Source organism: Pinus tabuliformis, chromosome 9 (genome assembly GCF_031772625.1).
Source record: "Pinus tabuliformis cultivar Carrire ecotype Pingquan chromosome 9, CPIR1, whole genome shotgun sequence".
Classification (NCBI taxonomy): Eukaryota; Viridiplantae; Streptophyta; class Pinopsida; order Pinales; family Pinaceae; genus Pinus; species Pinus tabuliformis.
In genome coordinates this window covers 233656943-233684937 of record NC_142307.1, presented here as the reverse complement: position 1 = coordinate 233684937, position 27995 = coordinate 233656943, and the positions used below count along the sequence as shown (strand labels likewise).

At 39.4% G+C, this 27995-nt stretch overlaps 1 pseudogene; it reads left to right on the top strand.

Annotated features, from left to right (window-relative positions):
* Positions 1-268: 268 nt before the first annotated feature.
* Positions 269-27666, top strand: LOC149148047 (uncharacterized; annotated as a pseudogene).
* The last annotated feature ends 329 nt before the right edge of the window (positions 27667-27995 follow it).

Below are 27995 nucleotides of genomic sequence, written 5' to 3'. Positions count from 1 at the left end.
TGTTGTTTCTGAGTCTTCATCACCTTCCTCTGTCTCAGGCTCTTCCTCAGGCGAGGGTGACTTATGGCCCTTGCGCTCCTTCTCTGCTACCTGTTTCTGCTTAGCTACTGCTTTCAGGTGTTCTGTTGCTTCCTTCACGATGTCCCACGTCTCCTGCACCTTTGTTGTTGCTACCTCTTTTCTTCTCTTCTCTGCCAACTGCACCATCCGCAGTTTTGCCTCCTCCTTCTTCCATTGTGCAACAAAATTTTCTGTTTCCATCGTGTAGATGGCTGGAGTGTGCCACTCCAGTGGCCATGACTCAAGAATGGCGAATATAACATCGTCTATGGTCAGGTATGGTAGTTCATTCCACTTCTTCACGGGGTCCTTGCGTGCCCTAATGTATACATTATGGAAGTCCGCCTTGAAATCCGCAAACCTTTGTAGGCTATTGTAGACAGTGGGTGATAATCATGGCTTGCGGTTAATCCCCATTTTGATGCTCATCTCCATGAACACCCAAAATATCTTACTGTATCAGATCCTTTGCATGTCTTTAGTGGCCCATAGTGAAGCGTACTTCACTGCCTCCGAAAGATCACGTGAAATTATGGAGAACTGACTATCCTCAGGCAACTCCCAAGCCACCAACATTATGGACAACAGAAGCCATGCATAGTGGAAGGCCTTCCCCTATTCCTGTGCCTCGCAAAATTTCTCCAGGAACTCCTTGGACAGGTAATCTGACCAGTTAAACTGGAAGCCCTCTACACACTGCAAGGCAAGTGCTACCACTGGCACAAGTACCTCATCCATGCAACACTTCCGCATAACCTTTCTAGCCAATATCTGGGTCGCCACTTTGAATACCTTATTATTGATACTGGAGATCACGTGCCCTCTCTTCTTCTTCTCCAGCTTGAATTTTTCCTTCATGGCCTCCGTGATGGCCAAGTCGTTGCTCTTACCCTCTGAAATATCCGTTAGGTCCTCCCCTTTGCAAGGAAGTCAGGTAATTCTATGAATCAGGTGGTCCATGATGGGGCTGGGCTCCTCCAGCCATAAAAACCCATCATGAACCAGGCAGAGTAGCTACCTAATGACAAATATAGTTACTGGGACACGATGGTAATGCGGCATCCAAAGGAGATTCAACAACCCTTCTTTCTCTACTCCATGCAACCACTTGTGTGGCTCCAACTCTATGACTCCCGCCGTAGTGTTTTTCTTTGGCTTCATGAGCTGTGTGGTTGCCAAGTGTGGGAACTTCTCATGGTCCGTGAGATCCCAGTCTTCAAACTTTAGGCTCGACACCCATCCCAAGTACGCTCCTTCAAAAATGATATCATCAGGTAGCAGCGGAGTCCGCAGAGAGCTCTAGCTCTCATCTAGATCCTTGGGTACCCTTTCCTTTCCCTTCCGCGGAGGAACATATGCGGGAAGCCTAGTTAGAGGGTCCATTCTCTCGATTTCCACCTCCATGTCTTTGTCCTCCTCCTCTTTGACAAGGATTTCCTCAAGGTCTTCCTCCTCCTCATTAGTTTCCAGAGTAACTGCTTTCCCCTTTTCTTCCATGGTTGGTTTAGTTTGCAATGGGTTTTGAGGGGACACGCGCACCAGAACAATGGCTTGCTTACCTTTATTGGGTCTCAGTGTACGTGGTGATTTAGGGATTTCCGCGACTATCCCAGTGCTCTCAGGGGAATCTCCTACTATCATGGCATGTGCGGCCTCTTTAGCGGTCATTTCCCCAATATCACTGGCTTCTTCAGATGTTGTCATCTTGCTTTTCCAAAAATCTTTCAACTGCTTAGATAGGTGCCAAAACAATGCCTTCAACTCTAATAGGTCGGTGTTCAAAAATCTTTGGGCACACAAAAACTGATTTCTCAATTTGCCAAGTGTTGATTTTTGGGCAACCCTTTGCAATTTATAGCACCTTTTGAATTTGAATTCAACCATTCCCCCAAAATCCTATCCATTAATGCTACCTTGGTGGTAGACTTTCCAAAATCTAGCCCATAAATCCTACCCTAAATTCCTGCCGCCCGCTCCATGTGGTCTCAAAACAAGCATGACATCGTGAATAGTGACTATAACGGTCACTTTCCAGCCAACCCGTGTGGCAGCGCAACTACCCTTGCGCTATCACGGACCTCGTGACACTTCTTTCATGTGCATAGTCCTGTCATAACATAGCCCTCAGGCAGTGTAGTTTATAGTCCTGTGCCTCCTTTCAACTGCTTGGAGCGCTAATATTGTGCTTCCCACGGCTAGTCAAGTGGTCGCGCCACCTATATATGGCTTCAACCGTTGATCATTAACTTCTTCTAGGAAGGGTTCGCCATTTAAATTCACTAACTACATCGCACCACCATCTACGATCCCCTTAGTAACATATGGTCGAATCTAAGGAATCAAACTGATCAACCCTCGATTGTAGCCCCCAATTTTGTCAACGTAATCGTGTGCATCTTTTTTTATCACCATGGTTTGTTTATCAAGAAGGTCCTTCTTTATTCCTTCCTCAAGCTTCTTGACTTCTGCTTCCTCCATGGCACTTTTCTCCCTTAACTGAACTCTTTCATTCATGAGTTCTTGGAGCCTAAGATTACCCGGTTGGATTTCTTCATCAGGTCCCAAGTGTTCTTCTTCATCCAATTGTGCGATCCCTTCTTCCAAGGTTTCATGATCCGTCATATCCGTGGGAGCTACTATGCATGAAATATGCATAGTATACTCCATCGACATTACAGTGTTTGCTCCATAGGCCAGCATAGAAGGCATCTATCTCATCAGTTTCTTACACGTTGTCCTATAAGCACATAAACTACTGGTAGACACATGCCCCAATCACTTCAATGTGCACTACATACCTTGTTTAGTGCTTTTCACACTTCGTTAAATGCTTCCGCATGGATAACCTTCTGCATGCTCATTCTCTCCACACTTTTTCGTTCTAACTTAAGGGTCCATTCACGTATTTTTCCCCCCAACACATGCTTATTAACCGTATCTCCCAATGCGGAGTTCATGTGCATCTGCGCAGGTTGTTTACCATATGTCTGTACCCACCTGGAAAAATGCGGACGCGGACCATCCCATCCATTGTATTTATCTGCCATTCACACTATAGGTTTCTCAAACTATGAGTGCAACATTTTTCTACATATGTGCTAGTCTTCAAAGCTCCCTTTGTTCGTACCCCACCACCTTATGGGTGTAGCACACAGTACCCAATTCAAGGCTTGGAAATGTTGCTTCTCCAGCACCTCCCTTTTGAATCTTTCCAAGAAAGCATCTACCTCACCCAATCAATCATACATAGGAAAATCTCTCGCTTCTTTCGATACACAACGTAGTGACCTTGTCATCATGTTACAATTAAGAGTGGTTACCTCGTGTAACCGATTCTTCCATCACTCTATCTCCTCATCCGAATCTGAAGTGCAAGAGATTTCGCGCTCCCATGAAATTCATCTATCCGCAGTAAGATTTATCCAGTCTTACTCTCACGCGGTTATTTTGTAGATGTAGTCCAAAACATCGTCACTTTCATAATCACGCACTGGCTCTGTATAGCACGATCCTTCAGTAGGGTCCAAAGGTATAACTACGTGTAGTGACTTATTTTCAAAAATAATCTTGCACTTCTTAATATTAATCACCCCATTCATGCCAGTGGCCCAATCAATTTCTAATACCACGAGGTAGTGATTGTTTTCATCAACAATCTTTATCACTTCAAAGTCTGCTAGCACGCTCGCTCCCTCAATATCCATAGTGATTCCCTGTAATCTTCCCATAGGTATTATCTTCTGTTGTTTCACCATCTGCAGCTGAATATGAGACCATTGTATCGTAGGCCTCCCCATGTGCTCCCATGTCTGCTTTGGCAGAATGTTCAATCTCATATTCTCCAATCTACGTAGTTAACCTCATTTCTCTTCCCATCCTCGTCTTATGCTTTCCAATCTTCTAGACTACACACGGTTCTCCTAGCATGGTCCCAACACATCTGTTAATGAGTTCCTGCAATCCTTCAACAACCTTGCTGTCATGCAGTAGCTTCATGCATGTTTCTAGGAACGTCGTAAGAATAGATGGGTCCATTTTCAACACCGGTCTATCTTTTATTTCTGAAGTGGAGGCATCAGTGAAGCTCCTCTTACCTTCCATGAAGGTTTCCTTAGCGTGCTCCAAATCAAACTCTGCTTCTTTTGTTGGAGCCTTGCAAACCCAAGTACTATCTTCGGATTGTTTTCCTTTATCATCTCTCGTCGCGATTCCACTTCGGAGCACAATGTTCACATTTGGATCTTCCTAGCGTGGCTCAGACCTCATCATCTGCAGGTTCTGAGTCAGGGGAGGTGGTAGCACTCCCTTGTCACATATCCTAGCTATCAGCGTAGGATAATCCTTCGTCTCATGATCAAACAAGCTACGATACAGACATGATGGACGCGTTGGGTTCGTACAATCACGGGCATAATGTCCCGGCCCTCCGCAATTGTAGCATATCAATTCTTTGTGACCTCTTCCAAGTCCTCCTCCACCACGGCCTTGTCCGCGCCCCTAAAATCTGGTTCGCGCCACTCCTATGTTCTGGTCTAGGGGTCACATTTCGACCTGAACTCTATAGGTGGCAGTTTTATCCATCATCATCTCATAGCTTCTACAAGTGTGCTCATCATGTCCAACCAATCTACAAAAATTACAGAACAATTGTTAGGAATTTTGCGTGTACTTTTGTAACAAATGGAAGTTGTCTGTAGCATGCTTTCCCCCTATTTGACAAATCGCACACCACAATGTAGGTTTCATGCTAGGTCCTACTTGCGCTTTCGGCCTTCACGGCATCGGTCCTCCTCCCGCGAGGTAATTCGAGAACACAAGGTAGTGGTCCTTATCATGACTCTGACCCTTGCAGTTTACACACCACACCTCTTCGCGCCCTTCTGTTCAGGTTGTCCTGTCTTGTTTCAGACTTTGCATCTCAAGGCATAAGTTTTTCAAATAAGCGTGGATCTATTAAATTCCTAAGTTAGGATCCTGCATCGGGGTCTCATGTAGCCTCATTGCTATCTCCAAGGCCTCTGCCTAAGTCATGAACCTCTATTGCAACAACGCATTCCTCAAGTGCGGCGTTAGCGATGCTACAAACCATTCGCGGTGTTGTCCATCTGTCAAAGTCATATTAGCTTCATGAATTGTACATTTCAACCTCTGATCTAACTCCCAAGGAGTCTCACCTGTTAGCATTGTTATCTCTTTGAACCGAATGATTGAATGCACTTCTGACTTCGGTCTGTTAAATTCTATGTTTAGTGTTACTTGGATATCCATGTTTCCTGCATTCAGATTGTCATTGGAATTCTTAATATAGCAGGTCAGCACATGGTCCTGTAGGGCGCTAACCATTGTTGCTTTCCTGATATTATCATCTGTAACTCCCTGTGCTTCCCATACAGCTCTTATCACGAACCAAAACTGGTCTAAATCTTCATTTCTTATGCCCTTGAACATAGGGAATTTATCGTGCTTTCCATATTGACTCGCGGTGGTGGCAGTGTGGCTACGAGTGAAGATGGATGTGAAGGCAGTGAAGCTAGTGGCGGTGTAGCTAGGGGTGGTATGTGCGGAATCCTTTACCTTATCAAATGGATCGCACTTCATGGAGAGACCTTTACGAGCTCCTCCGCTTCCCCTCACGGAGGTGAAATCAAAGGGCTATTCTCTGGTCCCTTACCTCCCTCGTTTCTGTAGGTTTTTCCACTTCGTGTAGCTCCAGACATCAAGGTAATTGCATAACCCTCTTTTCATACAATAGCATTTTAATCGAAGTATTCAGATACTTTACGTACTTACCTCGTAGTTCTTTTAGAAAGTGTCACTCCGCCTCGCTATAGCGGACTGAAGTATCTATCTTGAACTCAATAATGAATCCTCCTATAATCTGATCGAGCCAGTGATCAACAATGTGCACGATATTATCCTTTGATGCTTCCAATCTGCGCACCAACTCTGGGTTCCACACAATAGGATTGTCAATTTTCCACCTTCCTTGGCTATCTGCTAGCTTCACGATCAACTCATACAGCTCTGTAGGGAAAGATGTGAAGAAGATTTCGTGGATCTCTGTGTACATGTAGCAATCTAATGTTATGAAACCAGCTCAAGAAAAGATAGAAACGATAGATCAACGCCTTAGAATTCAACCTCTTCGAGGGGGCAACCTCCTTTACATTACATAAATGAACAACTCTTTGATGATTCAAATGACAAAACCTGCTTTCTATATATAGGAGTCTAAGGAGTCACAATATAACCCAGTCGACCCAACAATAATAATATAAAGCCACAAAAATAACAATAGAGGGATTCTATGGGGCACATTAATAACAATATGGGGATAATAGGGGCACAAAAATATTAATAAGGGATGCAACTACAATGGTAATGGGGTAATTACTAGTATTATAGGGAGCCAACATGCCCCTCTCCTTCAAAAAAAGTGTTGTCCTCAACACTTGAGTAGTTCTGGATGCTTCTGTATAAAATTCTCATCCTCCCATGTGGAATCTTCAGTGGATAAGTTCTTCCACTTGATAAGATACTCTGAAATTGATCGATTTCGTAGCTGTCGAGTTCTTGTTTCTATGAATGCTTCCAGTTCCAATATATTTTTTCCTTCCTCGTCAAGTTCTGGCAATATTATTTGAACTCGGAGCTTGTCGCCTATAACCTTCTTTAAACATGAAACATGAAAACTGGGTGTAATCGAGAAACTGCAGGAAGCTCCAATTTGTATGGCATAGTACCAATCTTTTGCAACACCTTGTATGGACCATAATACTTTGGTGATAATTTATTATCCTTCTTAGCTTGCTTGAGGGAAATTTGCTTATATGGTTGTAGCCGTAGGAATACCCAATCACCTACATCAAAACTTCTTTCGGTGCGATGTTGATCTGCCTAGTGTTTCATTCTATTCTTTGCCAACACGAGTTTATCCTTTAAGAGTTGGAGGACTTGTTGTTGATGTTCGATGTGATGTTCCACTGCTTGAACCTTAGAAATTTCTTTTAAATATGATGTGATGGATGGTGGCTGATATCCATAAAGTGCCATAAATGGGGTCATTTTTGTTGCTATATGGAAGGAAGTGTTATACCACCATTCAGCCAGAGGCAACCATTTGACCCATTGTGTCTGTTTATCAGATACAAAGCAACGAAGATATCCTTCCAAACATTTGTTTACTATCTCAGTTTTCCCATCAGATTGAGGATGATAAGATGAGCTATGAGCTAACTGAGTACCAAGACAAGAAAATAATTCTGTCCAAAAATTTCCAGTGAAAATGGGATCTCTGTCACTTACAATAATCTTTGGGTTTCCATGTAGCTTTTGAATTGTTTCCATAAATGCAGTAGAAACCGTACTAGCTTTAAATAGATGTGATAATGCACAAAAGTGTGCATACTTGGTAAGTCTGTCAACTACCACCATGATGACACTCTTTCCCTCAGACTTGGGTAAACCTGTGATAAAATCCATTGAAACCTCCTCCCAACATTGGCTTGGAATGGATAAAGGTTGTAATAGACCCGATGTCTTAATTGTTTCAACTTTATTTTGTTGGCAAACCAAACATTCCGCCACAAATTTTTGAATATCTGATTTAAGGCCATCCCAAAAAAATTCCTTCTTAACCCTGTGGTAAGTTTTTAAAAATCCTGAGTGCCCTCCTAAGGGAGAAGTGTGCAATTCCATAAGAATATTTTGTTTTAGTTGGGAATTTTTACAGAGGTATAAGTGATCTTTGTACCATAAAGAATTATTTTTCGAGATAAATGTATCAGACATACTGGAACCTTGTTGTAACTTTCGAATAAGTGCCCATTCTTCTTCGTCATTCTTCCATTCCTCCCTTGCTTCATTTATCCAATCTGGTTGGATAATAGAAATGGCGCACAACAATGCTACCACATCCTCATCCTTTCTTGAGAGTGCATCTACCACCACATTTTGCTTCGCTTTTTTGTAGATTATTTTAGAGTCATAACCCAACATCTTTGTGACCCACTTTTGTTGCTCTTGAGAGGATAATATTTGTTCTAAAAAGTATTTAAGGCTATCATGATCCGTTTTTACCTTGAAGTTTCTTCCCATTAGCTATGGTCGCCATTTCTTAAGTGCATGGAGTATTTCCAACATTTCCTTCTCATAAATAGCTTTGTGTAAAAACTTTCCCTTGATTGGACGACTTTCAAAAGAAATGGGTCATTCATCTTGCATTAAAACAACACCAATTCCATTTCCTGAAGCATCGCATTCCACAATAAAGGTTTTTGTGAAGTCCGGTGTAGCTAAGACTGGTGCTTGGCACATTGCCTCTTTAAGATGTTTGAAGACCTTTGTTGCTTCTGGAGTCCATGAAAATGCATCTTTCTTCAATAATGTTGTTAAAGGTGCTGCTATTCTCCCATAATTCTTAAAAAACTTGCGATAATACCCTGTCAACCCAAGAAATCCTCGCATATGCTTTATGGATGTGGGGATTTTCCATTCCTTAATGGCTTTAATTTTGCTAGGGTCTACCTTAACTCCTTCATGAGATACAATATGACCCAGATATTCCACCTCTTGTACTCCAAAGAAACATTTGGATCTTTTTGCATATAATTGTTTCTCCTCCAATAGTTGTAGCACCTTGTCAACATGTTCAACATGATCCTTCCAAGACTTGTTGTAGATTAGTATATCATCAAAAAATACTAACAAAAATTTTCTAAGGAATGGTTTGAAAATGGAATTCATCAAACCTTGAAATGTTGAAGGTGCATTGGTAAGGCCAAAAGGCATGACCAAAAATTCATAATGACCCTCATGAGTTCTAAATGTTGTTTTCGGAATGTCTTCAGCCTTCATTCTGATTTGATGATATCCTGAACGAAGATCCAACTTGGTGAAGTAAATTGATCCATGCAATTCATCCAGTAGTTCATCAATGACGAGAATTGGAAACTTATCTTTAATAGTGAGCTTGTTGAGCTCCCTATAATCCGGACACATGCGCCATGATCCATCCTTCTTGTGCACTAATACTACTGGAGCAGAGAAAGAACTTTGACTAAGTTGAATTATACCAGCCTCTAGCATTTCTGCAACCATACGTTCAATTTCACTCTTTTGGGCATAGGGATATCTGTACGGCCTGATGTTTGGAGGAACACTTCCTGGAATCAAATGAATAGCATGATCATGATCACGAATAGGTGGGAGACCTTTGGGAGTCTCAAATACCTTGGAATGATTGTCCAAGACTTTTTGGAGATCTGGAGAAATAGATGATTCCAATGTGGAAACATCTAGCGAACATAATTATGCAATTACACATTTTCGTTCCTTTTTTAGAAGCTTTGTCATACCGTTAGAGCTAATTATCTTTCCTAGTTCCCTGCAATACCCCTTAATTCAACTTCGTTTCCTTCCACAGAAAATTTTATGAAAAGTTATTGAAAATTGAAAGCTATTGTACCCAATGATTGTAGCCATTGTACTCCTAGTACAACATCAGCACCTCCCATTGGAATGGAAAGCATTGGGCTAGTCAATACATATTCTCCCATGGATAGCTTGATATTATGGCACTTTCCAGAGCAATTTATTGTTCCTCCATTTGCAATCATCACTCGACACTCTGGTGCTAGATATAGGAAGCAATTCAATTCTTTTGCTACCTTATAATGAATAAAATTATGGGTGCTTCCTGAATCAATCAACACTATTACATTTTTCTTCTGGATTTGTCCTTCCATCTTGATGGTTTGACGAGTGGTAATTCCAGCCAATGCATTACAAGATATGTTCGGATTCATTTCTTCTTTATCTAGGCTTTGTTCTTGGAGTATATCTTCTTCTTTGACCTTTCTTGCTCCTTTTCTTCTTCCTCTTCACAATCAATGTAGAATAATTTCTTCTTAGCACACTTATGACCTTTAGTGTATTTGCTTATACAACTGTAACAAAGCCCTTTTGCTCTTTTTTCTTCCAATTTTTGTGGTGTCAACCTCATAGGTTGTGGAAGACTAGGGGCAACAACACTTCCGTCTTTACAGTTCTGAGTGGTATGCTTCCTGGTTACCATAATTTTGCTTTCCATTTTTCTTGCTAACCTGAATGCCCTCTCTAATGAATCAGATTCCCAAAGGCGAACATCCTGTTGGATATTATCCTTTAAAGACCTTATGAACACATGAATCCTATGCTCCTCTGGAATATCTTTTACCCTTATGTTCAATTTTTGGAACTCCTCAATGTGCTCCATTATTAAACCATTTTGTTTGAGACTTATCAATTGACTAAAAAAAGTGCTGCTTTTTGTATCCTCATAATGTGCTATCAATTCTTCCGTAAAAATTTCCCAAGTGATAAATTGTTTACGAGAGCAAATCCATTGATACCATACAAACTGATTTGGTTCCAAATATAAAGTTTCAATACATACCTTTTGTGTGTTTTGCACATTATTGAGATCGAAAAATTGCTCCATCTGTAATATCCATGTTGCGGGATCCTTGCAATCAAACTTCCTCATATAGATTTTTGGAATATGGTGGGTCTTCGATTCCACATTAGAGTCTATGATATCATGATTAACATTTCTTTTGTTCGCATCATGAGTTTCCTTTACTACCTTTTCACCATTAGTAAGTATTTCTTGTAGAAAATTTGTCAAATCTGTCTTCAAATCTGCCATGCCTGTCTTCAAATTTGTGTTCAAATCTATCTTTAAATTGTCCATCTTAGCTTCCATGCCATTCATCTTAGCCTCCATGCCATTTATCTTAGCTTCTGTTAACTTTTGTGAGCGTGACATTTGTTGCACGTGTTCTTGTAATTTTGATATATCATGTAGCATGTCTTCCTCTTCTTCATGAGTCATGCTAGAGATTTCAGGTTCCTTACTAGGTGTTTGCATTTTCTTTCTTCAGGGCATCAATTACTGATAATAATGCTCTACTATGCCCTTTGAATTCCTTCAAAATAAATTTTCAAACCAAGCTTAAGCAAAAATTTAAGAAAATCTACACACCTTTTTTCACTTTGTAGGAGCTCAATATTGCCTTTGATGTATCTCTGTACTTTCCAATCATCTAGTTCTGAATATGTGACCTACAGTAGCTCTCTGTGTCCTCTTTCCAATGCCACAAGTCTGACCCAAATTGGATTCTCCAAGGAAGAGTTATGAGAAATCTCCCACAGTGACTTGATTATATACTAGTTCAGTAGAGCGAAATTGTACGACGTGCCACGAATCATTGGTTCAACCTTTGGATCTAAAAAATGCATACAAGAAACTACAGTCCGTCCTCTTTCTTTACCTTCTTATGAAATTTCAATCCGATGCTCAGAGATAAATTTATGATCATTTTCCCCACGTCACCTGTTTGGAATGTAATTCACAAGTCTGCAAAAAGACCAACTTCCTCAGATCATATCTCTGCAAATATAGCGCGCGAAGCATTGAAATTTGGACCCAAGGTTCAGCACGATGTATTCTCATGTGGGTTTTTTTTTTAGATTCTGAAACGTCGCAGAAAAAAGAGTTATAGTGAAAATTCCATGATGACCTATTTGGAGCTGCGAAACCCTAGAATCAAAGCTCTGATACCAAATGTTATGAAACTAGCTCAAGAAAAGATAGAAAAGATAGATCAACGCCTTAGAATTCAGCCTCTTCGAGGGGGCAACCTCCTTTACATTACATAAATGAACAATTCTTTGATGATTCAAATGACAAAACCTCCTTTCTATATATAGGAGTCTAAGGAGTCACAATATAACCCAGCCGACCTAACAATAATAATATAAAGCCAAAAAAATAACAATAGAGGGATTCTATGGGGCACAGTAATAACAATATGGGGATAATAGGGGCAAAACAATATTAATAAGGGATGCAACTACAATAGTAATGGGGTAATTAATAGTATTATAGGGACCCAACATCTAACCACTTTTCTTTTTTTAGTCATGGATTCCTGTCTTCCTGCACCGTGAACTCATGAATCCTCCTATCCAACCAACCTTCAATTTCCTTCTTAGTTGGATTCCAATGATACAACATCAAACATCTCTATGCAGATTCCGGTCCCGGGAATGGAACCATTTTTTGGCTTGATGGGCCTAACCTAGGTTCGGAGTTAATTAGATAAAAAAATCCCTTTACTACTGGCCCTTCCGACAACATCCCACGGAGTGCGGACTGAGGTCTCAGCCGAAGCAGTATGAGGGGATGTTGGAGCTAAGTTTTTGCACCCTTGAGATTTCTGAGGGGTCGGTTTAGTCCAACTGTGAATACCTTCACACAGGTCACTTGTGCACTATCCTAACCTACGAAGCCTTTACGATTTGTTATAATCGCCTTCGGGCAGCCCTAACGAGGGGCTAAAGTGCATTCACGCTGCTAAAGAAGCGATCTACACCAATTCCCCAAATTACACCACGTATCTTACTTATCTTTCTATAACAATTAGTTATCTTCACATAAACAAATACTTTATCTTATATTCACTTTATCAACACATTCATATAAGTTCGTGCATCATATAAAAAATATAAATGCAATTTATATCTGATATATTCAATGAAAAAAACAGGAAAAAGATACACAAAAATGATAATAAACTTCTCTTTATTACTACTCAAAGCTTACAAACTCGACTTGCCCTACGCACTCAGCTGCAGGGGTCCGCACAATCAGCTGCAGACTACTATGCCTCTGCGCACTCAACCGTAGAGCCTTCTCCTACTCTACGACCCAACGAATCGATTAAATACTTAGATATGACTCAATTCTTCATCCTTCCTTCATCAATTGATTCCCTCATTTACAACTTAGGGCCTTGCTCTATTTATACAATCCCATGGTTTGCAGACCATGGGTAGATCTCTAAAGCCAACATTAAATTTATAAAAATGAGGATGGACAACCCTATGACTCTTACAATTTCGCGCTCCGTGCCCACAAAATGTGGAGTCTTTACATCAGATTTAGTCAAAATCTGGGCTTTAGCCCCAAAAATTCCCTTGGGGGATCCCACGCCCAACATATCCCACTCTCATGTCAGAAGGAAGAGATATATGGACGGGTGGACTAAGGAGAGAAAGATATGGGGGGTGGGGGTTAGAGAGACATAGAGAGTAAAGGGATAAGGAAATGAGGATAGAGAAAATGGATACATGGAGGGAGGAGAGATAGAGATAATGGTGACATTGAGATATACAAGGATAATGAGAGAGAGAAAATTAGGGATAGGGAAGAGGGAGGGAGGGAGATATAGGATAGGGAAATGGAGATAGAAGGAAAAAAGGATGGGGTTAGATAGATTTTGTTAGAGAGAGAGAGAGAGAGGAGGGGCAAAGGGAGAGGGATCTAGGATGGAAACATGCAGGGAGGAGAGAGAGGGATGGATATAGAGGGAAAAAGAGGGAAGGCAGTTTAGAAAGAGAGAGGGATTGAGGGAAAGGTGGAAAGTTAAGGGGAGAGAGATATGGATGTACAAGGGAGACACACAAACACACACACACATATAGAGAGGGAGAGATGAGAGAGACGGGGAGGGGGGGAGAAGGATATATATGAGGAAAACGAGGCAGAAAGAGAAAGGGATATAAGAGACAAACATAGAGAGATAGAGAGAGACACATATGGAGAGACAGAGGCAGTGGGGAGAGTTAAGGGGAGAAAGAGAGAGAGTGAGAGACAAAGAGTGGAGGATTATGGAAGAAAAGAGAGAGGGATATATGGGGGAGATGTAGGGGAGGGAGGGAGAAATTGATAGTGCAAGATGTAGAGGGAGCGAGAGAGGAGAGGGAGAAAAAGAGACAAGGGAGAGGGTGGAGGGATGGAAGGAGAGATAGGGAGAGATAAAGGGATATATGTGTATAGAGAGAGAGAGAGAGAGAGAGAGAGAGAGAGAGAGAGAGAGAGAGAGAGAGAGAGAGAGAAATGTAAGTGGAGAAATACAAGGGGAGAGAGAAAATAGGGATATATGAGTGAGACATAAAAAGAGGGGGGGATATATGGGGGGAGGAATAAATACATAAATACAAACAAAGAGAGATTAGGAAATAGGGAAAGGGAGAGATATATACTAATATGGATACATATTGAGAGAGAGAGAGAGAGAGAGAGAGAGAGAGAGAGAGAGAGAGAGAGAGAAATGTAAGTGGAGAAATACAAGGGGAGAGAGAAAATAGGGATATATGAGTGAGACATAAAAAGAGGGGGGGATATATGGGGGAAGGAGTAGATACATAAAGACAAATAAAGAGAGATTAGGAAACATGGAAAGGGAGAGATATATACTAATATGGAGAAATATGGAGAGAGAGAGAGAGAGAGAGAGAGAGAGAGAGAGAGAGAGAGAGAGATAATTAGGATGGATACATACATGGGGGAACATGTAGAGAGGGATGGGGAAGTAAGAGAGAGATAGAAAGATATATGGGGGAATGGGGGGGGGGGAGTGATGTAATTTTTGGATTCACAATTATACTGAGAGGGGGATGAATCAACATAATGATAATTTTTACTTATTTAAACATTTAAACATCTTAAAACATCAATCTCAAAATCTGAACAAGTAACATAGTATATATGTGGAAAATATTGCAAGAGAAAACCAAAAAACTTCTATATATGAAATATATTGTATCAACCAACCTACTTTTACATCAATTTTTACGCACCAACCTACATGAGACATCATTCTCTCATGTTTATTTGTAGGAACTAACCTATAAGAGGCACCAATCCCCTTTGTTTTTTACAGGAAACCAACCTATAGGAGATACCAATACCCACCATTGCAAGATTTGTAGGCACCACCTACAAGAGATACCAACCCCCACTACTACAATATTTCTAGGCACCAAATTATGGAAGACATAAATTCCCACTACAACTAATATTTGTAGGAACCAACCTACTTCAATGGTTCTTCTTACTTCACAATGTATGTTAGATAATTATGCATTCAACAAGTCTACTTGTTGCTTCTACATTCATGTTGTTAGTTACCTTTGCCTTCAGGAGGTCAACCTGTTGCTTCTTCCTTCATTAGTTCCACTTCTCCCAAAACCTATTTCTTTTGCATTCTTTCAAAGAATGAATTTTTACAGCCTTCCACATATCCAATTTTGCAAATTTTATTTTGAAATTGCTACTATAGGTACATAAAGATCTCCTCTCCGTCTCATCCAAATATCACAATCTAAAACATCTCAAAAATAGAGTTATATCAAAAATGCCAATTTGACCTATTTAAAGCATGTTTCAAGATCATTAAGAAATATTAACTTCCTAATATCATATGTCCAAACTTATAGAAAAGAAATGTTTGAAATTTCTATCATATGTGCCTTGAGATCTATTTTGTTTCTCATCCAAATTTCACAAAATGAAACATCTCAAAAGGAAAGATAGAAAAAATTCCAAGATAACCTATTTGAAGCATGTTTCAAGAGAATTTAGGAACATTATATTCCTCATATCATATCTATGAAATTATAGAAAAACAAGGTCTAAAATTTCTATCAGAAGTAATTTGAGATATCTTCTTTGTCTCCTCTGGATTTTAGATTCGGAAAAATTAGAGAGAAATATATATAGAAAATAAATAGTTTACCTATTTGAATAATATTTTAGAAGCATTCAAGAAGCCTCAATTCTCTATAGCATATCCATGAAATTATAGTGAACCAATGTATGTAATTTGAAACATAGGTAGATGACAGTATTCTATCTATACCTTCCAAGTTTCACAATCCAAAACATCTTAGAACAAAAGTTATAGAGAAACTCGCAAGCTAACATATTTGAAGAAGATTTTGAGAGAATTAAGGAAGCCTAAATTCCTTGGAGCATATCTCTGAAATTATAGTGCACAAATGTACCCAGTTTGAAACACAGATATCTAACAATAGTCTAACTACATCCTCCTAGTTTCAAGGTTCAAAAAATCCCAAAACAAAATTTATAGCAAAAAATTCCAACTTGACATGTTTGAAGAAGATTTCAAGAGCATTCAAGAAGCATAACTTCCTTAGACCATATATCTGTGTTGGTATTATGGTACATGTGTTGTCCTAGATGGAAACCCACATATATGATAACCAGATGTATCCTCGGGTCAGTTCATAAATGATCAATTGATGTATGATGACAAATCAAATTGTAACAGGTCAATTCATAGGTAACAGAGTAATGACATAGAAAAATAGAATGACGATCAAAGGTTTACAACTCAGAATCAGAAGTTTGATACAGGGAGATTGTTAGTGTTGTCCTTGATAGAAACCTACCTAATGATTTTTCCTTGATGACAACCTATTTGATGAAATGGAAACAATTCAAAAGAATTATAAGGTTGAAATTTAACAAGATGTGTTTACAGATATGACAGAATGCATGACAGTTCAGAGGAATTAGATCAGAATCAAGAAATTGAGAAAAAAGAATGTTTTAAGCTGTATACAATGTTTAGCCTAGTCCAAGTTGCATATACAAATGAGTACATAGAATAAAAAGTGCGTATACGTATGAATGTAGTTTCACAAAAGGAAAATCATGTATGGGATGGAAAATTAAGGTTAAAGAATACCAAGGGTCCAAACCATGGTTTTGGCCCACAATATTGAGCAGGATAATGGTTACTTGATCCTGTCTAAGAACACCATAGGTTCTAAGTGTTGTTTCGGTGCATGGCATTGATAAAGTTTCTAAGTATATAAGGAGGAGAATATCAAAGGGATAAATGTGCAAGTGGAAGGGTTTTTTCATGAATACTTGTGGTGTAGGTAAAATTCTAAGCGTGGACACAAACAATTGCTCTAGCCCGAGAGTGAGTCTATCCACAAACAAGAAATTATATGGAATATTTCCTTAGGTTAGAACCAATTAAGAGGGCCTAGCTCTTAGTACGCTATCTATTTGATGATGACCTTGCTTCCTTACTCTAGCTATCTTCCGTTCCTTCTTGTGAACACCTAAAGCAAGTAGACAACAATAGACAACAACCATGATAATATACAAATTATATTCAACCTACTTAACAAGTCAAGAAACATTAATCGATAAACATGTGAAATGAAATATTAAGCTGGAAATCAATCGATAGTTTCATCTTTATTAAATCAAGAAGAGATTACAACCGGCATCTTGACGTTGTTGTTCTCCTCTGACAAATATGGGTTCTCACGCACTTCTGTTAGCATTCCTTGGATAGCCCCAACAATGATAGTCTCAAGGCTCTTCCCTTTAGGCTTCACACCAAACCAACTCACAATTCTCCCTTAAGCATAAACTAGAGAGCTACAAAGTATGGATAACTTGCTGATTACTCCAAACCGAACTTAATTAGCACTAACACACACACACTAGCTTGTGCTTGGGAAAAGTGGAGGTTTATATAGCTTGAATGGATTGGAGATGGTTCCTCTTCTCATGGGAGAAGGTCTTATCACTTGAGTTAGTTCCATCCTAATAGGGGAAAGGAGCCCAATCTGACCTCCTCAACTCCATCCAGCCTAACCATTCACTAGACTTTCGTTACGAAGCTTCTAGAGCTGGAAGCTTCAGCTCCAAATTTAAAAAAAAAATCCAAAAGAGGATTGGCGCGACTGGGATAAGGCTTAGTCGCTCCGATCAGCATGAGGGAAAGTTGTAATCCCTGCATATCTGTGTGGGGAGGACACGGGTCATTAGCATCAGTCTTGTAAACTAGGGAAAACATAAGATATTGGGAAAATGATGCAAAGGGGAATTGTTCTGCTCATGAAGAGGGACACAATGGGAGTTTCTTCATGATGGGAAAGAATGAAGGGCTCATTGTAGAGGTCCTCCAGGATCAAGGAACATGGAGTACAGGGAGAGTGACAAAATGTTGTGTAACAGATGCCCCCTAAAGCCTGAGGTTCCAACTAGAGTGAGGGATGAAATGCTTTATAACTCAGTGCAGGGAACCAGTGTCTGCTGTCAAAAAACATGCAAGCAAGTACAGATACATATACATTACTAAAAACTCTGTCAAACAATACATGTATCGTGGTACGGACGCATCCATCCAGAGAATGATCATGTAAATGGATCCAGGCATGGGCACAACCATCCAATAGAGAGGATCATATCGAAATCAAGGAATGGTCGCAACTCCAAAAATGAGAAGGACAACATATGAAAACTCATGTTATGGTCACATCCATCCAAAAATGAGAAGGACAACATATGGAAACTCATGGTATGGTAACAACCATCCATCTAAAACATACATGTATATCAGCACATCCATGTCACATCGCCTTGCAAAACGGACTTTTGTAATCTGAGCCTAGGGTCTTGCGCTCCAACACGACCCGATCAAAGTATAGATTATAACATGTGAATAGATGTGTTGACGTCTAACATGCTATAAAATTGCTTGATTACCAATCAATGATGTAAACTATTAACAAGCGCGAGAGAAACCACCAATAATGACAATGGTTCTCAAGGTACTAGCAGCACAATTCATGAAATGTGAATGAAGGAACTAAGTTGACCACCCGTGAAATCACCTGATCGAAAGCCAATGATGTGAAATTATTGTCTAATGTGAAGAACTTGCCGTTAGGGCATGCAAGCTCCAAGGTACTGAAGAGGAGTCTTTTGATCAACTTCCTGGATAATGAGTTGAAGTCGACAGGAAGTGACTATGTCGAAGGAGGGCCATGATGTATCCCACATCATCGACACAAGACAAAGGGATGAAAACGATTTTGGATGATACAAAGAATAATAAGTAAGTGTAACAGTAGAAAGAAAACTCTTGCACATATCGTCGACACGATGTGGAATTCGGAAGCCTTGGGATCCATAGTATTGGTGGTCATGATGATGTGGCAGAGATCAAATGGATGGAAAAAATGAATGACCCAACCCAGGAAGGTCAATGATGAAGTGAGGATATCCCAGCCCGACACGAAGCAAAAAGTGTCACGTTCAACAGTGAACTGCTGACACGACTGATAAAATTTCCCATTTTCCCCCACTATTTATGGCGATTACCCCAATTATTTTTTAATCACAAGCTTGAAGGCGATAGCATATGCTTGCACTCTAAGTTCATCCTACGGATGAATCTAACCTAGTAAGTTTAATGAGCCCTAGGAAGGAGAAGCTCATGTTTGTCATGGTGATGAATCTGATGTCGTTTAATGTTTTAACGAGTCCGACAAAGGTGTAACTCGATATCTTTTTCATGTTTATAGAGTTTGAAAAAGACATGAAAAAAAAGAACTACACATGGGTCCTTTTCGTATATTTGTGTCTCTCGAGCCCGAAAAGGTAGAAAATGATACTTGAGAGAACCTCTTAACCATTTCAGTCAAGGAGTACCTTTTTCGTAAATAGTTCATCTCAACATAAAAAAGGGGTAAACGTATACTGGGTGAACGATGTTTTGCAGCCTTTAACGAGTTCAAAATGATAAGAGCTCGGCAATCTTTTCGTGTTTTAAGAGTTGGAAAAGAGCTAAAAGCAGATCCCCCATTTTTATTCACTTTAATGAGTTAAAAAGGGAAAAATACTCGGCGATATTTTCATTTGTTACGAGTTAGAATATAGCTTAAAAGTGACTCGTCCTAGAGGAACGAGTGGTATAAAGGGTAGCAACTAGTTCCGACAATGGTGGAACTACTCAAAACATGTAATGGTCAAGAGGCTGGCTAATTAAACCACTCATTGTTGCGGTCCCTCAGGAAAGGAAAAACAACCAAGTGAAAGCATATGATCAGCCAAAGAGATGGTAGTGATGGAATGAAACAACCAAGGCTCATCTAGTAGACATTAGCTGATAAAAACGGAAATCACGAGATGTAAATTGGGCATGGGTTCATTTTTACACAAGTTTGAACCATGGCTTGGATTCAGTTTCATGTTTACACGAGCTTGAAATGAAAAACTATGCTTTCTTTAAGTTTTCATGCCCCCAGCATAATGACTCAATCGAGGTACATGCCCCCCAAGCTTCATTTCCGTCAACTAGGTGGATGGAATGAAGGTTCAATTTCGATATCTTGGAGACAATCAACTAGAATTTTACGAGATCTTAATCATGGAAAAGGGATTTTATTCATATTTTAATGAGGTTGACACATTAAAAGAACTATCCTCGAGACTCTTGTTTCATTTTTTAACGAGCTTGACACAAGACAAAGAACTATGCTCATGACCCGTGTTTCATTGTTTCACGAGCTTGACACAAGACAAGGAACAATGCTCACAACCCTTGTTTCATTTTTTAATGAGCTTCACACAAGACAAAGAACCATCCTCATGGCTCCTTGTTTCATTTTTAAATGACTTTGACACAAGACCAGGAAATATCCTCATGACATCTTTTCATGACCCATAAGAGAAAATGGCTCCCAAGAGGTCTTCACTCGATAGAAGAACCACTCTCTGGGAGGAATACATGTCATTTGGTACCAAAGACAGATCGGGTTCCAATGCCCCTAGTACATAATATACAATACCATCTGTGTGATCATCAGCATATGCGGAGATGGAATGGGTAGCCACATAATTGATCTGCGGTGGGCAAGGGACTGCTTGCAAACAAGAACCTATAGGGGACGATGGTTGCAAAGGAGGCACCTGGTGACCAATGAATGACAGTTGATAAATAGTCACAATTCTCCCTTCGTGTGGAAAACAAATCACACAGATAAGTGAAGAAACAAGAGATCCGATGACATAAACATAGTCACGTCCAAGGAGAAGATTGAAATCTAGGGGACCTTGGACCACCATCACGTCTATATAGACGATCTTTCCTCCCCAAGTAATAGGGAACTTTGGAAGGATTCCTAAGGGTTAACTGGTTCCTCCATTGAAAGCCAATAGATTTTGGGTGACATGTACAAGCTGTGGGGAACCCAAAGCTTGCCAAGTAGTAGAAGACATGATGCTAACAAATGCACCTTCATCGAATATAGTGCCATGTACTACCATATTATTGGCTTGTACTATGATCTGGAAAAGCACATAAGATGGAAGGCAGAAAGTATTCAAGTGACTCAAATTGAAAGAAATGACAAAACTACTTGGTGGGGGTATCATATGATTGCCCCCGTGATCTACAAGAAAAGGAGACGGACGCTCCTGAACCACTGGGATGGGAGGGTCACTCTTTGATTCATGAGATTTTGAAGAGATGAGAAGAACATGAGAAGTATGTTCACCACTACTCTCTTCAAGAACGGAGTGAACAACTGAAGGTGGAGCCAAGTCAACACTCTTTTCAACCAATGGTTGGTCGGGAATAGACGAAAGAGAGCCATTCTTAGGAAGAGTAGGATGGGCAAGAGATGAATCAAAGTCAATCTCCTTACAAACTAGGAGAGGGTTAGAAGAAAGCCTCTAATAACTAACAAGAAGTTGGGGTTGAGGAGTTGTAAGGTTTTCCAAAACCTTCGAAGCTTTATCCATAAGAGGACAAAGGTGAAGAATATGCTCTCCATGACATAAGATACAAGGGAATATAATCTTCCCTTTCTTCTTACCATCGCTAACAGAGGGTGCAACATCAACATGATCTCCAGAGGTCGATGTTGATGGTCGATCCAGATTTTCAGACCATACCTCGAAGACTCTAGGAATGCCAGGACAGTCTTGAAGGAGATGGTCACCCTTACACAACTTGCAAGGGAATTTGACCTTTCATGGAGGATCAAAATTTTTGTCGACAAGAAGTAAATTTAGAGAAATAGCTGCATGGTTGGCCTCTCGCTTATCTGACTTCTTCTTCTTTGTCTTCTTCTTCTTCTTCTTAGCCTCCTGGTTACTAGATTTTAAACTTTCACCAAGCGAAGTAGAAGAGGAGGGTGAAGAAATGGGGGAAGAAGGCGAGGGGTCAACCTTAGAATCATCGTGACATGATTCAAATGAAGGAGACGTTTGGATAGGAGTTCGGACCCTCAATACCACTGAGGTAAAAAATAACCAGATAGGTAAACCAATGGTTAACCTAGGAAGGGACAATGTCGCCATATGAGGAGCACCAGCGTTTCCAAAGGAAGGAAAAGGACCAAAATTCCCTTCTTAGGGGAATCCTTGACTGGTAGATTCTGGAAATGTTTCCATTGGAATCGACACTAAAGAATTACTAAGGAATATAACTTTAGCCAGAAATATTTCGTGGGAAGTTAATTTTAGAACATTGAAACAAAACTTTGCCTTTTCATGTTTTAAGAGTTGAGAAAAGGGAAAAAGGTGACTCTAGTCTCTTTCAAAGTTAACGAGCTCGAAAGGAAAAGTGCTTGATGATCTTCTAATTTAAAGAGTCAAAAAGACCAAAACGACTACCCGGGATAATCTAGGAAAAAGGATTACCACGTAATCGTGAACTGCAAAATACCTCCGAGTGAATCAAGAAGTATGGGCAGGAAATCTCCTCGAATGCTATGTTTGGTGTATCACATTTACAAGGCAATAAACTCGGATTCCTATGGATAAAGGATTACAGACCTAGTGGGGTCTCCCTTTATATACACGATGATAGGGGGAGCACAAGTCTGTACTAGTGTTGTCTAGTGCTGAAGCGAACGACAACTGTTGCGTTTTAAGACACCGAAATACGTCTCTATCCTAGACCTCTAAATGTAAGTGTTAAGTTTCAATGCTTCCTTAGGTTAATTCGATAAATTTTAACGGTTTATCTTGAATTAGGTTTCAATTATAAGGCCCTATCGATGTCATCTAACAAAACTCCTACATGCAGCTATATGAGAAAAGAGATCTTTGTCTTTGATGAAGGTTAACACTAATTGAGAGATAGGGAACACAAAATCAACACAACAATCAAAGAATGAAATATTTCTCTAATAAATCTCCTAAATGTACTGAATCTTCCTATAACAACAAAGAAGTTTCATTTCATTTCCAATGCTTATGATGATGCAATTCTACCTTCTCAATGACGCTACTAATGCAATATTTTCGCTTAAGTAAACTAGAATGAAGTTATTCTTTTCATAAAATGCAAAATGAATCTTCCACATAAATCACTTGAATGAAAGTTTTCACAATTACAAAAAACAAGCATCTATCAAATCCAGAGCATGATAAATGAAACTAATAGAAACTTCTTCCCTGAATCAAACAAACCAAACACATAAATCCTTCAATCGACAAATCAAGTAATGTAATCTATGCTCGGAATGAGAAAAAAGACACTCGAAATAAAAGAAAAAATGAGACTCTTTCACTCATTCAATTGAAAATGAGGCAATGAAGATGTTGCGACTGAAAGATGGATTAAATTAAGCAACAAATAAGAAACTTGACATAATGAGTAAACAAACAAATGAACGGTAATCGAACTAGACCTAGATTCCCTAGGGTCATATAAATCATCCAAAAACTCAAAAACATCATAATGAAACATCAAACCAATCAATCAATCAAAACCAGCAAACAAATAATTCTAGTCACTTTTGGGTGAAAGAAGAGAGTCTGAGGTCAAGACACACTGGCACTAGAATGGGAGAAATTCTATTTTTTCTTAACTCGGAGACCGGTATGACTACCTAATTGACAACTAGTTTCGATTGGCACAACCACACGACTGGTCAGACTACAACTAGCACTGATGGGCTGATCGATGCAAATGGCCAAGCTATAAGTAGCATTGATCGAGAGATCCAAAGAAAAAATAAAAAATAACTTCACACAGGTCCATACTTAACACATCAGAGGGTGGGCTAAGTTAAACAAGCATATAAACAAAGCTAAATAATCTTTCCAGTCAGGGAGAACATAGGAAAAACGAGCTAGGAGGCAGAAATTAAGAGGGCAAGACACACTGGTTGAGATCTGGGGTAAACCCTAATATCCACCTACAAACATCGGTGCAACTGCCTAATTGACAACAAGTGCTAGAGGGGGGTCGGCAACTATTTTGGTGAAACTCGATCCGATTGGCATGACTATTTTAGAAAAAACCGCGTTGGCGGAGGATTCAAAAGAAAAAGTGAAATTTTCTAGGTAAAAACTAGACTTACTACTGTAAATTCCAGACTCAAAGTAGTAAACCAGGAAAAGTAGAAAACACTAGAGGGAAATGGTGATACTAGAAAAGTTCACACAAAACCATAAAATGGAAATCAATCAAACATAAGGATTGGCTCCCCAGCGAAGTCACCAATTTGCGGTGTAATTAAAATTCTAAGTGCAAACACAAACAATTCCTCTAGCTGAAGAGTGGGTCAAGCCACAATCAAGAAATTCTATGGAAGATTTCCTTAGGTTAGAACCAACAAGAGGGCCTACCTCTTATTACGTTATCCATTTGACAATGACCTTTCTTCCTTTCTCTAGCTCTCCTCTATTCTTCTCGTGAACACTTGAAACAAGTAGACAACAATAGACATCAACCATGATAATAAACGAATTGTATTCAACATACTTAACAAGTTAATAAACATTAAGCCATAAACATGTGAAATGAAATCTTATGTAGGAAATCAATCGATAGTTGCATCTTTATTAAATGAAGAAGAGATTATAACCAACGTCTTGACATTGTTGTTCTCCTCTGACAAATCTAGGTTCCCACACACTTTTGCTAGCATTACATGGATGGCCCCAAAAATGATAGTTTCAAGGCTCTTCCCTTTAGGCTTCACACCAAACCAACTCACAATTCTCCCTTAAACACAAAATAGAGAACTACAAAGTATGGATAACTTGTTGATTACTCCAAACATAACTTAATTAGCACTAGCACACACACACTAGCTTGTGCTTGGGAAAAGTGGAGGTTTATATAGCTTGAATGGATGATAGATGGTTCCTCTTCTCATGGGAGAAGGTCTTGTCTGTTGAGGAGTTCCATCCTAATAGGGGAAAGGAGCCCAATCTGACCTCCTCGGTTCCATCCGACCTAACCATTCACTAGACTTTCATTACGAAGCTTCTAGAGTTGGAAGCTTCAGCTCCAAATTTTAAAAACTTTCCAAAATAGGATCGACATGACTGGAAAAAGGCTTAGTCGCTCCAATCGGTGTGAGGGACAGTCATAATCCTTGCATATCGGCGCGGTGAGGACATGGGTCATTAGCGTCGGTCTTGTAAACTGGGAAAAATAGAAGAGTTTGGGAAAATGCTGCAAAGGGGAGTTGTCATGCTCATGAATAAGGACATAATGGGAATTTCTTCATGATGGGAAAGCATGAAGGATTCCCTGGAAAGGAACGGGGAGTATAGGGATAGTGACAAAATCTTGTGTAACAATACTTCTATCTGAAATATATTTTGTGTTGCAAGGGCTATGGTTATGATATAGATCTGAAACATCTCATGCACCCTTGGATACAATGTTGGATCAGGAACATGAGACTTGAAATGACTTATCATTATATGATCTGATAATGGATAGGCTAGATCTGAGTGCTAACACATGTTTTATCTTTTAAATGCTATGATATGGGTATATCTTAAGTCTTGAAAAGCTACGAAGTTATAAGTCATTATTTGTAGATCTATATGCAGGTTCACCTCGGTGAAGGCAAGTATACATGCGGATTCGACACTTCCATGTAGCATATATAGAGGAAGGGCTTGTTGTTCAAAAATGACTAAGCTATCTTATCAGTGTTGTTGTTTTACTATTGTTTATCAATGATGTGTTCATTAGATCTGAAGTTAAACTAATTGTAAAATGAGATTGAGTCTGGCTAGCTGTTTGATTGGGTAAGAAGGGTTTCTTTCGTAATGACTGATCAATCTGATCAATGTTGCTACTTCTCTGTTGTTTTTCAATGATGTCCTGATCTTGATTGATCTGGGTTAAATGAGCATGTCTGAAGTAGATTTGATTGAATGATGAAGCTGAATGAGGTTATGAATAGTGTTAATATTACTTTCTGATCAGAAATAGTTATGGTTTTGGTTCAAATTTGTATGATTCAGTATCTTTAGAGGTATACGCAGGTTGAGTTACAGAAAGTAGCATATCCACATGGGTTGTCCTAATTGAAGTAACATATACATTCTGACATATGATTTTGAGGTTGCAGTTGGATCTGGTTGTTTATGCAGTGTTGTAGGTTCAATTCTATGTACTGGTTACAGTGATATGACTGTTCCAGTTAATTGGCTAAATTTTGATTAAGTGTCAATTGATTGGGTTTTTAGTAATTGATTTAGTTCTATCAGAAGTTTCAGTGATTAGTTGAATCATATATTAATGATTTGGGTTTCAGTGATTAATGATTGGGTTTCAGTGATTGATTGATTCAGTTGTGTTAGAGATAAATGAAAGTGTTGCAGTGATGAGTTAAAGTTTGAGTTTTGAGATTGCGTTTAAGTGTTGTTAATGGGTCCAACATGAAAATTTGATGAAACATGGCCTACACGTTATGATGTGTTGAATCAGGTCGATCCAGTCTGAAAATTTGATAAAATGTGGTCCATGGAAGATGCTGAGGGTTGGAGCCTCTATTGAGGACACCGAAGCTTCCTACCAGTAGCAAATATTTCATTAGATCAAGGGGTTGGAACTCGCTTCAAGTAGGAGATGGAGAATGAGTGAAGGTTGTAGCCTTCTGTATGTTGGTGCTTACATACTGGTACAAGTTTATGCTAGTACAAGAACTAGGGGGTTGTGTTGGGCCTCCATTTTATCCTATTCTTACTCGAAATATCTCATGCTCTTGTTTGACTAAATGATTATTTTCGAGAATATTCATTACTTACCTTGTTTTATGAGGCTTAAAACATTATTAATAAAGGTTTGTATGCTGCAGCTTTAAAATTGGTTTGATTATGCCTTTGTACAGGCTTTGGTCTTGCATTTACCTTCTTGGATAGTGTAGCAGATTGCTACACCATGCAACAGATTCATGTACCATCCAACAGATTCGTGTACCAATTGGGATTCCTCCACCAGTTACTGTGGGCTTCCTGCACTTTGAAGATTTTCTAGACTACATTCATTTTCACTTCTCATCGACATCATATTGGTTTTTGTGTTACATGTGGTTAGAGTTTATTAGTGGTATAGAAGAGATGATCTATTGTATCCACTTGTTATGCTTCCTCCAAAAACAATACCACCCTTTTGGCATGCACTATTCATCATTGTGGTCAATGATACAATGGTGTGGCAAGATGCAATGGTTTTCAAATGTGATATTTGTATACTTTATAAGAATAGTCGAGGTCGTAACTATCGGAAACAAGGCTAGATGTTGATGTTGGTTGAATACATTATGTTACTCTATCGTGTATTCCTTCCTACACCTATTTGGTGTCACTTCTTCCTGAACAAAGAATATGGTAGCATGTTTTCATCTCTCACAGCAGGGTTGTACCTTACCTTTAAGTTGACATCAATTGTGGAGAAGGTGAAATCATTCTTTGCAGCATTGAAGGAACTATCCGATAAAGAATTCTGGTATGGGTCATATGCTACTATAGAGGAGGTTCTTGCTGCTAGAGACTTGTGCGCAATCTGCAATGAGAAAATGCACACTCCCATATTATTATGTTATAAACATATATTTTGTGAGGAATGTGTCTCAAAATGGTTAAAAAGGGAGAGGACATGCCACTTTGATGTGCTTTGGTAAATCCAACTGATTTGAAGCAGCCAAAGGCTATGTCAAATCTTGAAAATGATTTACAACAAAGAAATAATAATCGGTGTAGACACTACACAACATTGGTGCTTTTATTGGAGACCATTGCTCTTCGAAGGACCAAAGATTTTTTGAGTGTGTGACAGTGTTAAATTTCTTCACAACTGAAGTACACTTGGCTCTTAAAAAGTGCAATCACATGATGGATGCCATGATAAGGGGAATAAGCTCTAGGTCAACGTAGTGCCATGAAAGAGGGAAGTGATTGAATTTGTTATTGGAATCTAGCTCGATCACAACGCCAAATTATCTGATATGAT